Below are 13,961 nucleotides of genomic sequence, written 5' to 3' on the forward strand. Positions count from 1 at the left end.
CTAGACGTAAAACAATAAACAACAAATATCACTTCGAATGGATAGATTGAATTTGAACCTGTTACAGCATTTTAGGTACTTGTGTTTCTGACCAAGTGTGAATACAGGTTGAACAATACCATACTATGGGCTTATTTTAACTGTGTTGGTTTAATTGTAATAGCATTAAAATGTCATGAAATATTTTTGACATTCTGCTCATTCTATTTACATTGACAGATTTTTTAAAGCAGACCCTACCTTTTTAAATGTGGTTTTACACCACGTTTCGCAGTAGTTCGAAAACCTAGGCAATCCATAGATTTGAAGTGAATGCAATCTGTTTTAAAACGTGTTCAACAAAGCTTGAAAGATGCAAATGACAAATCTCGACAAATATCACTGCATTTATAACAGCTTTGAAAAAAGATGTGGTAATGTATAGCACCAGTGGTTGCTGGTGGTTGCCAATGTAAGTAATGGAATACAAATTGTGATACACAACAACAAAATAACTTTATTCTGTTTTAAAGAAATAAGTCTGCAGGGATAGAGCTACTTTAGTCTATACTCTGTTCTTGAAGTTTTGTCCCTAATGTTCTGATGATTTACTGTGTAATGAAAGATAATATGACGTACTGTGTCTAAGATATAAAGTTATTTTTGTTAACTTGGCTACAAAATGCAGGATTGTATTTAGAAATAAAAGAAAATTTTCCTCCTCTGCTCTGGATGTAAGTAAATCGATTTTGACAATTTTGACTAATATCCATTTGTTGTCAGTAGATATTCTGAATTATGGTTTCATTGTTAAAATTATTATTGTGTTCTATTTTTATTAAATGGGTTTTCTACATGGAATGAAATACCTTTTTCATCGTCTAAACATTCATCGTTTGTTTATTAATTACCAGTTCAGCAACTGCTGTGTATGATCATTCATCAGAGGTGATACAATAAACATAAATATGTTAAACTCTATTATTGCTCAAATAATGTTCTTATTAATAAGCAGTGTCTATTAATAAAATAATATTTCCATTCCATTACTGAATGAACCGTTACAAAAGTAAAAGTGCTAAAACTACAAATCATGATTAAGTATCGAAAAAAAAACATTTATAAAATACAAAAATAAAGATATCACCACAACTGCGCTCAGAAATGACGTAAACGTTAATTTATAATCCAGATAATGTTTGATAAATCTCAGTAAGAAACGAGAAACAAGACATTTTTAAATCTATGTAATAGGCTACTTTTAATTATGACATATAGAAATGTTTATGTGTTTTGATAGTTTAGAGAAAAAAAAACAGAAATTATATCCACTTTTCCAAATACAAAAAAAAAACTGTATGAAAATATTCCTTAAGACAGGGTTCGATTTTTATTCGAATGTCACATTCTACGTCTTTCGTCAGTATGAAGTGAAACTAAATGTTTGGTTTACAGTTTACATTATATTCAACTCCTTTTAGATTTTCATGTTCAAGTTTCTTTGATATTCTGTTGAGCTAACAGTTTTTTATGAGTGAATAATTTTAATTGAAGTTTTAATCTATATTTGCAGTCTGAGTTTCTCAGGCGTCGTTCTGTCAGTAAACAGCTCGAACTGTGGTTCCTGTTATAGCTTGGGTCGACTCGTCAGTCAGCGTTATTTTGTGTCTTGACATAATTAACAAATCTGTACTTAACATTTTTAGTAAACTACTTTTTGCATTAGTCGGTGCAATTCAATTATTATTTGTATCTTTGATATTCGTGGTAATTTATTGTTACGGTTGATTTTACGATACACATTGGCTCCATTTCATTTACAGCTGTCCAGGCATTGCCAGGTGGTTAGGGTGCTCAACTTGTCATCTGAAAGTTGCGGGTTCGAATCCCCGTCAAACAAAACAAATTTTCGCCATTTCAGCCGTATGGGCGTTATAATGTGACGGTCAATGCCACTATTCGTTGGTAAAAGAGTAGCCCAAGAGTTGGCGGTGGGTGATGATGACGCTGCCTTCCCTCTAGTCTTACACTGGTAAATTAGGGACTGCTAGCGCAGATAGCCCTCGAGAAGCTTTGTGCGAAATACAAAACAAACAAACCTTTATCTGATATGCAATCATCATTTCGTGAAATAAATTGCAATTAACCTAGAAACTCATCTGCATTATATTAAAATCAATTTTTAAATATGATCCTTTTTCTTAGTTTTGTTGTTTTGAAATATGTCTAACACGTCTTTTGATGCTAGTTACTCGTGACAAAAATATTTAATCGAGGTTATTAATCTAAGAGACATCAGAAACATTTAAGGATAATGCAATTAATATCATTATACTGGTTTATTAGTATACATATGAATCTTCGGTAAATGCCATTCAAAAGCAGGACATTTATTTTAAAAGAAAAAGAGAAACGTTTCAGAAACGTGTGAAATATTCAAGAACGATTATATAAATACAGCTCTCAAAGGAGTCTATCTCTCATCTTTAAGTCTTTTCTTTATGTCCGCGAGCTCCTTTCAGAGTTACATAGCAGCATCAAACACAACAAGTAAATTCAGGTTCGCATGGAAAGTTATCTCCTCATGGTAAAAGGTGGAAGGCTACAACGCGTCCGTAAATATCATGCAGACATGATAGAACCTAAGGAATGGCATTCAGGGTTGTAAACAATAATACTAAATTAAGTTTTGTGTGCTTGACACCCACGTAAGATTCTAGGGACGCTATCTTTGAAATTACGCTCATGTTTCCATTCACAACCTAGCAAGACAAAACATGGAGTTTGCGCTCAGGTAGCAGAGGCTGGAGTCTTATTGGGGTTTGTTTTTGGATACAGGCCTCTCTTTGGTGTAGCCACAGAAGTAATGAGGATTATGGAGGCGTTCGATTAATGCAAGGGGACGTCTCTGAATCATGAAGGGGTCTTTATACCCAGCATTGGGTTTTGATACCCGTGATGGGCAGAGCACAGATCGCTCTTGTGTAGTGTTGTACTTAATAATAAACTTTAAACGTAATTTTCTCAGTGTGACATGCTATTATCTTTTATAACATGTCCTATAGTTTAGCTAAGAAATTTGTTTATGGTTTAATGCTTACTAAATGAAGTCCAGGGTTTGGGACAATTGCCAATTTGAAGTCTATATCCTTCCCCCAATGATGTGCGCAAAATTTCTTTAAGGTTTATCGTCATAAAAACAAATACAAATCACACGTATTCAACGTTTTGGCAGATAAATCCATAAATTTGTGCTTTAATGAGTGCTGTATTTATATTTGTGACGTTAAATGATTAACAAGAAAATAAAGATCAAAATAGAGGGACATCAAGGTCTGTTCATAATAATTTTTTTCAACTTTAAGATGTTATCATAAATTTAAAAGTTAAAGTGTTCGCTACATACTTGTGAAGTGTACGAACTTGTGGCTTCTCTTAATGACTTTCTACTATAGTGTTTTATGTTTTCTTTACGCTAAGAAATAAAGAGAACAATAACTTGGAGTATCGTATACTCTTAGCTAATGCTTCAGTAAGCCTCGTTTCTGTGTTTTAACACATTATGGTGAACGTAAGAAGTGCTTTTCGAAACAAAATTTTTCTTTCATTGCGCAGCTCACATTACAAGTTCTGATTAAATGCTTCTTTAAAATATTTTTTTTTGTATTTCATCGCATGATACCAAGTAAATCCTGTGAAACGTTGTGAACAAAATAAAAAAAAGTTTTACTTTGTACGCTTTAAAGAAATGTTAAAAGACAACAACAAAAACAGAGTTCATTTTAATATTTTATTCGTAAGCATTTTTTGGCATAACCTTGGTTAGTTGATATTCCTTCTTCGTTTCATCAAGCCATTATTTTTTTTCTGGTTCATTAACTGGTTCCTCCTCGTTAAATACGCGTGGGGTCTGTAACTATTATGGTTTGTTGTAGAATACAGTGTTATCTACTGATTTTGTCGAACTGATGGAATGATACTATTCGTCTGTATACCTGGGAATGAACGGACCGACAAGGTAAAAATGTGGCACTTTCATTACTGTCCATCGATATTTATTTCTATAAGTAATTCCTACTGCTTAGCTTAGCTTTACAAAGCACGTATGTCTTCCTGATCAAAGAACTGTTTTAATTCACGGACAGATCGCCATAATCAGAACTTGATTCCTTTCATCATGAGCTTATGACAGTGTACAGAAAACAACAGCGCCATCTCTTCTGGTCATTCAATAAAAATAAGAAAAGGAAGGGCAATATTTCAGGTTTCACGAAAACCCACCATACAGTTGAAATCGCTATAGTAACTGAAGAGATGGTCAAGTGACACAGAAATAGAATACCTAAATACAACAGATGACCAGAATACGAGCAAGTTGGTCCCGTACCTTAATCAGCTCTCAAAAATCAAACTTCCTACGTTTGAATTAAATTAAAAAGAAATACCCAGTATGGCACACTAAATATTCAACAAATATATTTATGCAATATTATGTAAAAGAGTAAGTACATTGTTAGCTTTATTGTCTAGATTGCTGACATTGTTACTAACAAGATTTGGCTACAGATGTTTATAAGCAATGTTTTATAGATGTCGTATTAACTATCGTGCATATTTAGGTGAACAATAATAAATTCATTAATTTAAATTTTAAAGTTTAAACTCAGAATCAGATTGATGTTGATTTCATCAAAGCTTAGAAAATTTAGAAAATCAACGAAAGAAAAATCTATTTGTTCATAAATTCAAAATTAAATATTTAAAACAAACTTCTATAAAAAACAACCGAGAATTGTTTTGGTAAAGTACAGAAACTGAAACATTAGTTACACTGGAAGGTGACTAAGACAAAGATATGTCAATTACAGTGGCTTTCTCTGGCGTTTCAATTTGAATAAAAGCTCCAAAGATAACTGTTTGTCTTTAATAAGTGTTTAATAGTAAGTGTTTAATATTCATTTCACGTTGTCACATAAAATATTCCCATTATTTGGTTGTTTGTTTTGAATTTTGCACAAAGTTACACGAGGAATATCTGCGCTTGCCGTACCTAATTTAGCAGTGTAAGACTAGAAGGAAGGCAGCTCGTCATCACCACCCACCGCCAACTCTTGGACTATTCTTTTAGCAACGAATAGTTAGATTAACCGTCACATTATAATGCCCTCACGGCTGAAAGTGTGAGCATATTTGGTGTAACAAGGATTCGAACCAGCGTTCCTCAGATTATGAGTCAAATGCCTTAATCACCTAGCCATGTTGAGCCAAACGGAGTTACACACGTTTTGTTTTGTACACACGAAGTAAGATATTTCCAGAACTTAGAACTGTATGTGAATTACTGGTTGAAGTACATAATCTTATGACTTATGGAATACCACACTAAGGCTTTGTAGGATTATAAATGTGGGATATTTATAAGCTATTGTGAATAAAAATTGGTTTCATTTGTGTTTGTTTGTTTTCTTTTCATCGTCTTTGTTCGATTTAATTTTCGCTTAACAGTCCATGCAGTTCTTGCAGAAACTTTAACTGTTTAGGGGATATGGTAGTATCTAAATACCATACCACAATTGGCATATTGTGTTAGACCTGTGTGTATGTTAACAAATCTGGCGACATGTTTACATTCGTCATTCAAATTACAAATGTCTCTGTGTGATGGCAGTAGTGTAGTAATATTCGTTTGTTTGTTTTTTTTGCAGCAAAGCCAGAAAGGATTATCTGCTCAGCCCACCGAGGGGAATCGAATATCTGATTTTAGCGTTGTAAATCCGGAGACATACGGCTGTACTAGTGGGGGCAGTAATATTCGATATGATTTATTTCTCAGAAATATTTAATCCTAAGAATGTATATTTTTCAATGACAGAATGAGTTTTTAGGTTTTAGAAATATTTTAAAGAGACTGAAGAAGATGAAAGCCTGGTAAGGAATGAAAAAGAAACGATTTATTATTGAAATAAATTTGAACCTCTTTACAAGAATTTAACCACGTATATCTTAGTTAAAATAAAAAAGTACACGAGCCAACAAACTGTAGATATTTGAAAAAGTAGATCTACAGACATTCAGTATTTTATATTAAAACAGTTTTTGATCTTTATCACATCATTGTTACAGTTGCTGTTTCCACGTCCTTATCACATCATTGTTACAGTTGATGTCTCCACGTCCTTATCACATCATTGTTACAGTTGATGTCTCCACGTCCTTATCACATCATTGTTACAATTGATGTCTCCACGTCCTTATCACATCATTGTTACAACTGATGTCTCCACGCCCTTATTACATCATTGTTACACTTGCTGTTTCCACGTTCGCTTGTTCAAAGCACACCTATTCTCTTTGTATGTTTTCCATTCGCCATCTAGTGTACGAGAAAGACGGTTTTCCAGCATTTGTTTCAATTGTACATGTACACAAAAAGCCAGAGGTGTTGCTGCTGGGAAATTAAATGACTTGTGTTCTTATGAATACCATGAATATACGTTTTGTTTTCCAGCTACTTAAATATACAGTACTTAAATAGATATGTCATAAAAATACTCTGTTTATACGTGGTTTGTGTCGCTTTTACAGACAAAAATAGTTTTTTATTGTATTGCATACTGTTACTACTAACACTTAGACGGCTTTTGTCACTGATCCTCAAGTTGCTGGGTTTTCACCTGCTAAAAAAAACGCCACATTTTGCTTAACATTCCTGAAACAAGACCTATTGCAGGTCTCCTTTTTTCTTTGTCCTGGTTTAATAAATTGTTTCATATTCCTTTAGTTTCCAATACCAAATCGAACAAAGAATATTCATGTTATGTAAATTCTAATATCCTATTGTGGGCACATATTTATGATCTCAGTGTATTAATATCTTGCATTAAAAAATACTCTTTTGTATCCTTTCCAAAGACGATCAATTTTCAGTAGCATCATACAACATCTATACTAAACAAGATAAATGTAGTTCTGATGCATACTGTTCCATGGAGATTTTATATTGTATATGATTGTCACGTGGCTTATTGATCTGCATATTCGAAATTATTTTACAATCATGGAAACGGTTACTAAAAGTAGTAATTGTTATTAAAATTCTGTGAGTAGCGATGTATGTCAGTTACGGAATCTGCGAAATGAGTGATGTTTTTACGCAAGATAACATGACGCAGACAAGATTCAACATGAGCAGTTTCCTTCTATGCACAATGGTGAACTGTCATGGTTTTTGTTTAACTTGAAATAAACTGTTGTCTAATATTTTTTAAAATGTGTCATTTGGTCTGTCAACTAAAAAAACACAACTATACAAAAAGCGATAGCTAGTGACTGAAATACTTGCAAGAGGAAGAAAATTCCACAGGTGATACAGCTATATAAACATGCTAAATAAATGCTATAGTTGAGAAAAAAACACCAAATGCAACAGCTAAAAAGGTATGCAAGATATGTTCACCAACTGTAAAAGTTATTTTGTAAGTATAAGGGCTGAACTCTTCTCTGTAATGTTATGTTCCATCTGTGACTGTATCCACTTTCTTCTTATAAGTAAATCCTGTGAGGAGTCATGAAAAGAGAAACCATTCGTATAAGGATAATACTGTTGTTTACTACCCTTTCATTAGTCACTGATTTGCAAAACCTAAAGGTGTTTAAGGATTTACCTGAGAAGTACAAAAATTGAAGTTCAAGAACAATAAGCTAAGTGAAAGATGATACAAAGGATAAATAAGTGACTACTAATACAACGCTAAGCCAAAGTTTTTCATGTAGTTTAGTTTTCGTCATCATGACTATAACCAGATTGCTATAGCCGATCTTAAAAAAAGTCACCAACTGTAGTTGTAGAAATCGAATACTAAGGAACCAGTTATCCTTTTGATGTAATGTAGTTTAGTGGTTAAGCTTCTTGACTTATGATAATAAAATTCCAGGGCTCGATACCCACAATGGAACTTAGTAGTGAGCCCTTTGTGTGGATTTGGTTGTAAGATCAACATATAAGTAAGAAGAAGAACAAGAAACAAACATGACATTTCGTAGTTGCACCTTATTTGGTCATTTAGCTCACAAGCTCTTAAATTTCGCACGTTAATATAGCCTGAAAGTAGCACTGATATGATAAAATATGTTTATAAAGAAACAGGTTTCATGATGACGTGAATTTCCTTAATCAGTGTTATTCTGACAGAGTAATCCCATCGTCTTGAAAAGCTGGGCGTATCCTTTTCTCGTTTAGAGCCAATAATAATACTGATTTACAATAATATAAGAGGCGCCCTTTAACTAATTATTTCTGCTTAAAAATAATTTGACAAGAACCAGTTTTATTTGGACCTAAGTCTTAGTTCGTCATATGTATAAAATAGGAGTATTGGATAGAAGATTTTAGAAATGAGAATATTATGCCCAGTAGAAGGACGAAAGATTTATAAGCCATACCAAATCATAGAACACTTAATTTATACAGCTATATTTAGTCGATATTTTGCATAACATATGTAATAAATGAAACAGAATAATTAAGACTTGCATCAACATATGCATATTTTTATTCATTACACCATATTATCTGCCGCTGCTACATATTTGTAACAGGTTACACAGAGTCTGGTTGATTTGGTAGGTTTTACCTGTTCTGTTCGATACTGGCATATGTTTGCAGACTCACAGATATAATTGTAGTGTTGTTTTTCAATGTAAGTAATATTACAGCCAACGCCTGTGTATTTGTATACGACTCTGGAACATTTAAGAATAGGTAATAGGTCCTTAGATCGGAATAGATTTTATATAATAAAAGGTGATTGAAATATCATTTGTAGTTTACGTTGTGCACATAACGTTTTAATTATTCTTAATATTGTGATTTCAGCATGAAACTTTGCTTACCTAAAAAAGTCTTAATGGGTGTTTACCAACAGTGTATGGTTTCTTTAAGAGCTCAAGTTTGTGAGAAAGGAACTTACGTATTAGGACTTGAATAATAAGGGATTTACCATGTTTAATACAGCTCGCTAAAAATGGAATACGTGTATTCCGAAATGTTCGACAATTAGATGTTTGTTACCGTACACACAAACACGTGTCAAACATTCGTTGTTGATGCGTTATTCTCCTGTTCATGATTAAACTTCGATTCGCATCAAATGAATTTGTTGCTACGTTTATATTTTTTATATACGTTTTGTATCTTCGTCACTAGATGACACTACTTACCAGAAGCTAAATAATGATTGGGTGAATCAGTGATGTCGAGAAACCCACTTGTTGAGAAATATATATGCAAAAACGGCTCGTTTGGGTTGAGAAAATATTTTACATAGAAGAGCGAACAACGTTTCGACCTTCTTCGGTGATCGTCAGGTGATACTTTCTACAGAGAAGAAAAACAAGGAAACAACCAAACACAACCAACAGAAAGAAGACAACTTAGATAATTTTATTGACATCCAACAGCCAAACTTCCCAGGTAAAATTACAAATTTATATTTTCCAGAAACACCTAAAAACAGCATCTTAAACGATTTTTTCAAAGAATTTTCTCACAAAACCATCAACATAATGTCACAAAACAGAAAACTAAAAAATAACCTTACAAAAAGAGACATTAATTCCATTAAAAACCTAAAACAAGACAAAAAACATAAAAATTCTAAAAGCAGATAAAGGTAACGCTATAGTCATAATGAACACGAATGAATACATCCAAAAAATAAAGAATATCCTATCAGACACGAACAAATTTAAACCAATACACACAAATCCAACAAAGACACACGAGACGCAACTGAACAAATTAACTACAAATGAAAAAAGCCAACACAGTTTCACAAACACTTTATTCCTACCTACGTAAAACCGACTCACGCACACCGCAAATATACGGCATCCCCAAGCCTCATAAACCAGATTGTCCATTACGACCAATAATGTCCACATATGAATCGTTTAATTACAATCTTGGTAAATACATAGCATGGGCATTCTCCAAATATGTAACATTAGCCAGCTCATTCATCAAAGACTCTTTTAATTTCAAGTATAATCTAAATCAACTTAATCATAAAGCCTTAATGGCCAGTTTCGATGTTATATCCAGCTTTAGAGAAGTTCCAACCACTGAAGCCTGCAAGATAGCCTTAGAACTCTATATCCGAGACCCTAACCCAACTATAGAAATTCCCAGTAACCAGTTAGCAACCCTCATAGAATTCACCACGATAAAGACAAACTTCATGTTCAACAACCAAAACTATATACAAACAAATGGCCTGAGCATGGGCAACCCAGTATCACCAGTTCTAGCCAATATTTTTATGACACAAGTTGAAACACAAGCAATTAACACAGCATTACATCCACCACTATACTGGTACATATATGTAGATGACACGGTTGCGGGATTCAAATCTACAGAACACATACTTAAGTTTTTTTAATCACACTAACTCTATACATCCCAACATTAACTTTACATGTGAACAGGAAGAAAGCAATCAAATATCATTTCTTAACCTCAAAATTACAAGAACTGACACACAATTCAAAACAGAAATCCACCGAAAAATCACCCATACTGGACTATACATTCCTTGGGACTCAGCACATAAAACAAAACAAAAACTCAACATACTAAGAAACCAAATAAACACAGCCATAAAACTATGCTCACCAGATAAAATTAACGATGAATTAGACAAAATAAAACAATACTTCATCAACATCAATAAGTTTCCTTCACAAACCGTAGAAAACATTATGCGCACACACCTAGACAGAAAGCAAAATCAACCAACTAAAGTAAATACAGCTCACGAATAAAAAAACCACGAAACCATATACTGCTGTATATCATATATTCCTGACATCAGCAAACAAATAACCAACATTTGGCAAAAAATTAGTAACAAAATATGACATTCCAGTTAATACCAAATTTATTCAAAAATCAGGCACAAAACTGAGGTCTATACTATGTAAAAACTACACTGACAAACACAACACCAACATTATTTATAAAATACAATGTGATAACTGCCACGACTTCTATATTGGAGAAACAAGTAAAAAAATGGAAACCAGATTCAAAGAACATAAAAAAGTCACCTTCACACGTTTTCGAACACTGCAAGTCAAATAAACACAACATAACCATAGAAAACACTCAAATACTAAATAAAGAAACAAACATAAACAAACGCAAAATTAAAGAAGCCTTACTTATACAACAACTTAAACCCAAAATAAACCAAATAAAGGAACGCCTTTATACCTATATTAATATAATAAAATAAATAAAATTATATATTCAAACATCTAATACCGCCCTCTACATTTCGACATTCAGTTATACAACCCCTTTCAAACATGTGGTCAGCTTCCGGTCAGTTACCTCTTTCTTTGTGAACCTGACGATAACCGAAGAAGGTCGAAACGTTGTTTGCTCTTCTATGTAAAATATTTTCTCAACCCAAACGAGCCGTTTTTGCATATATAATGATTGGGTGAGCTAATCATATTATCAGTAATAAGTTTTGAATGATATGATGCAAAAAAAATATCATGTACACTTTTGAAAGTATCGCTATCATAAACTTGAAAAATACAAATATATCATAAACAACAACAAAGAGATGTACTTGTTTCTTACATACCTTTTATTATCCGCTGTTTCATATCTAAGAGTCTGATACTTCTGGATTGGTGATATTAATAACTTTCTATATATACTAATGACAGATATTTCTACAAACACTGCACATCTGAACAGTTGATATTACGCTCTGAATAAATGATAATAAAGTTGCATTGTACAACCAGTATTATATTCTTATCTTACCCACCAGTGGCTCAGCGGTATGTCTGCAGACTTACAACGTTGAAAACCAGGTTTCGATACCCGTGGTAGGCAGAGCACAGATAGCCCATTGTATAGCTTTGTGCTTAATTCAAAACAACATTTCCAACTTAATTTAACTTTTGATTAGCGAGGCTCACTGCCTACGTTCATTTTGTTTTCTGAAATCATTACAAACTCTAAAAACAATTATTAACAAACAAAAACATGTAATCATTAACCAATAAACATATTTTTGTGAGATATTGTGATCATATTTGGTTGTGAATTTATTACTAAACGCGGCATTTACAATTTTAAAAAATAAGAGATGGTTTGAATCATAAACGAAGAGCCAGAAGCCCCTTTCCTATGGCTATTTTATATACTTAAGTTGTTTGTTTGTTTTAAAATCTAATTTTGTGTTTAGTTGTTTTAAAGAGGTTTTTCTCATTATCTAAGATATTTGAATCGGCTAGATAACTGATCTCTGAACAGCGATGTACAATGAGTTATACATTAATTACCAGCACCAAAAATATATATTAACTGCACGTAAATGCAATATTCAGGCAGACAATGGAATAACGACATTTAGCGATGCAGATTTATCCACATAAAATGTTTCGTTTGTTCGGTTAAATTTCGCGCTAAGGTATGTTTGTCGTTCCTAATTTTAAAGTGATAAACCAGAGAGATATAGACAAACCAACACTGTATTAGGGCAAAGAAATCAAACCAAATAGTGGAATTTTATTTTAACGATTATAATGCACCCTTGGTCCCACTCTAAGATGAAGCACATTAAAAACTATATTGGAGGTAAAACGAGACGCGGACCCCAAACCCACACACCAGTACATTAACCACTAGGATGCAGTCGACCTCTTGTGATGACGCAAACGAGGCTTCGTAGAAAATTCAAAATTTTTATTTTTAAATAAAATTAACTGATAGTAACCTAACATGTGTTGCTTTATTATTGAAACCCATTTGAAGCCTAGCGTGGTTTAATGTATAACTATCGAATTTCGAATCGATGGTCCAAGGTTCGAGCAACGATGTATCACTTATCACACTCCATACTTTGGGTTGTGTGGGCGTTATCTGAGTGATAGCCAATCATGTTATTTCTCAAAAATAACTTCATAAATGACGGACACTACTGATTTGTTGATTTTCCTTAGTTTTTTAACTGATAATACCAACTGTTGAAAAGCACAACAAACAAAAGCTGTGCGCAAAATCTATATCTTCTGTTTAATTTTTGTAGTGTAAATTAATTTATAGATGACATATTAATACTAGAAATAAACAATCTTATGGCACTGAAGAATTGTTGTTATTTAATTAGTCACTCAACATATCGCCTCGTAGCTTCTATAGAAGCGTTCAATAAAAGCCACAACTTATGGAATAAAGTTTCAAATGGTTTAAATAATAAATTCTATTAGAATTTATAACGTACATTTGTACAGTGTGCTTTTGACATATTAAGTATTGTTTGTTTGTTTGTTTTTGAATTTCGCGCAAAGTTACACAAGATCTATCTGCGCTACTCGTCTTCAACCACCCTCCGCCAACTCTTGGGCTACTCTTGTATCAACGAATAATGGGATTGATCGTACATTATAACGCCCCCACGGCTGAAAGGAGGAGCATGTTTGGTATGACGAAGTTTTGAACCCGCGAATTACGAATGGAGTGCCTTTACCACCTGGCCATGCCGAGCCTTGTTTCAGTGTTGGTTATACTAGAGGTTGTGGTTTTGATATTTTGCTGGCTTTTAGTTCTTTCTATATTTTGATCGAAATGGTTCTGTTCTCAAGTTTTGAGTGACATTCACTCTTTGTTTCTTTCTCTGAGGCGGAGAAAATACAGACATTTTATTGTCTATCTTGCGCCAAAAGAAACAAACATAACAAAATCTTAATTTAATTATTTCATTAATATTATCCTAATTTTCGTTACTTCGCTCTGTAATCTTGATAGAACGTTCGTTTACTACAGATAGCAGTTAATTTTTCAACAATCAGCTTTACTATTAAATATATCAAAGCACGCTGTACAAGTGTGTGTTTCTTACAGCAAAGCCACATAGGGCTATCTGCCCAGCCCACCGAGGGGAATCGAATCCCTGATT

Source organism: Tachypleus tridentatus, chromosome 7 (genome assembly GCF_004210375.1).
Source record: "Tachypleus tridentatus isolate NWPU-2018 chromosome 7, ASM421037v1, whole genome shotgun sequence".
Lineage (NCBI taxonomy): Eukaryota > Metazoa > Arthropoda > Merostomata > Xiphosura > Limulidae > Tachypleus > Tachypleus tridentatus.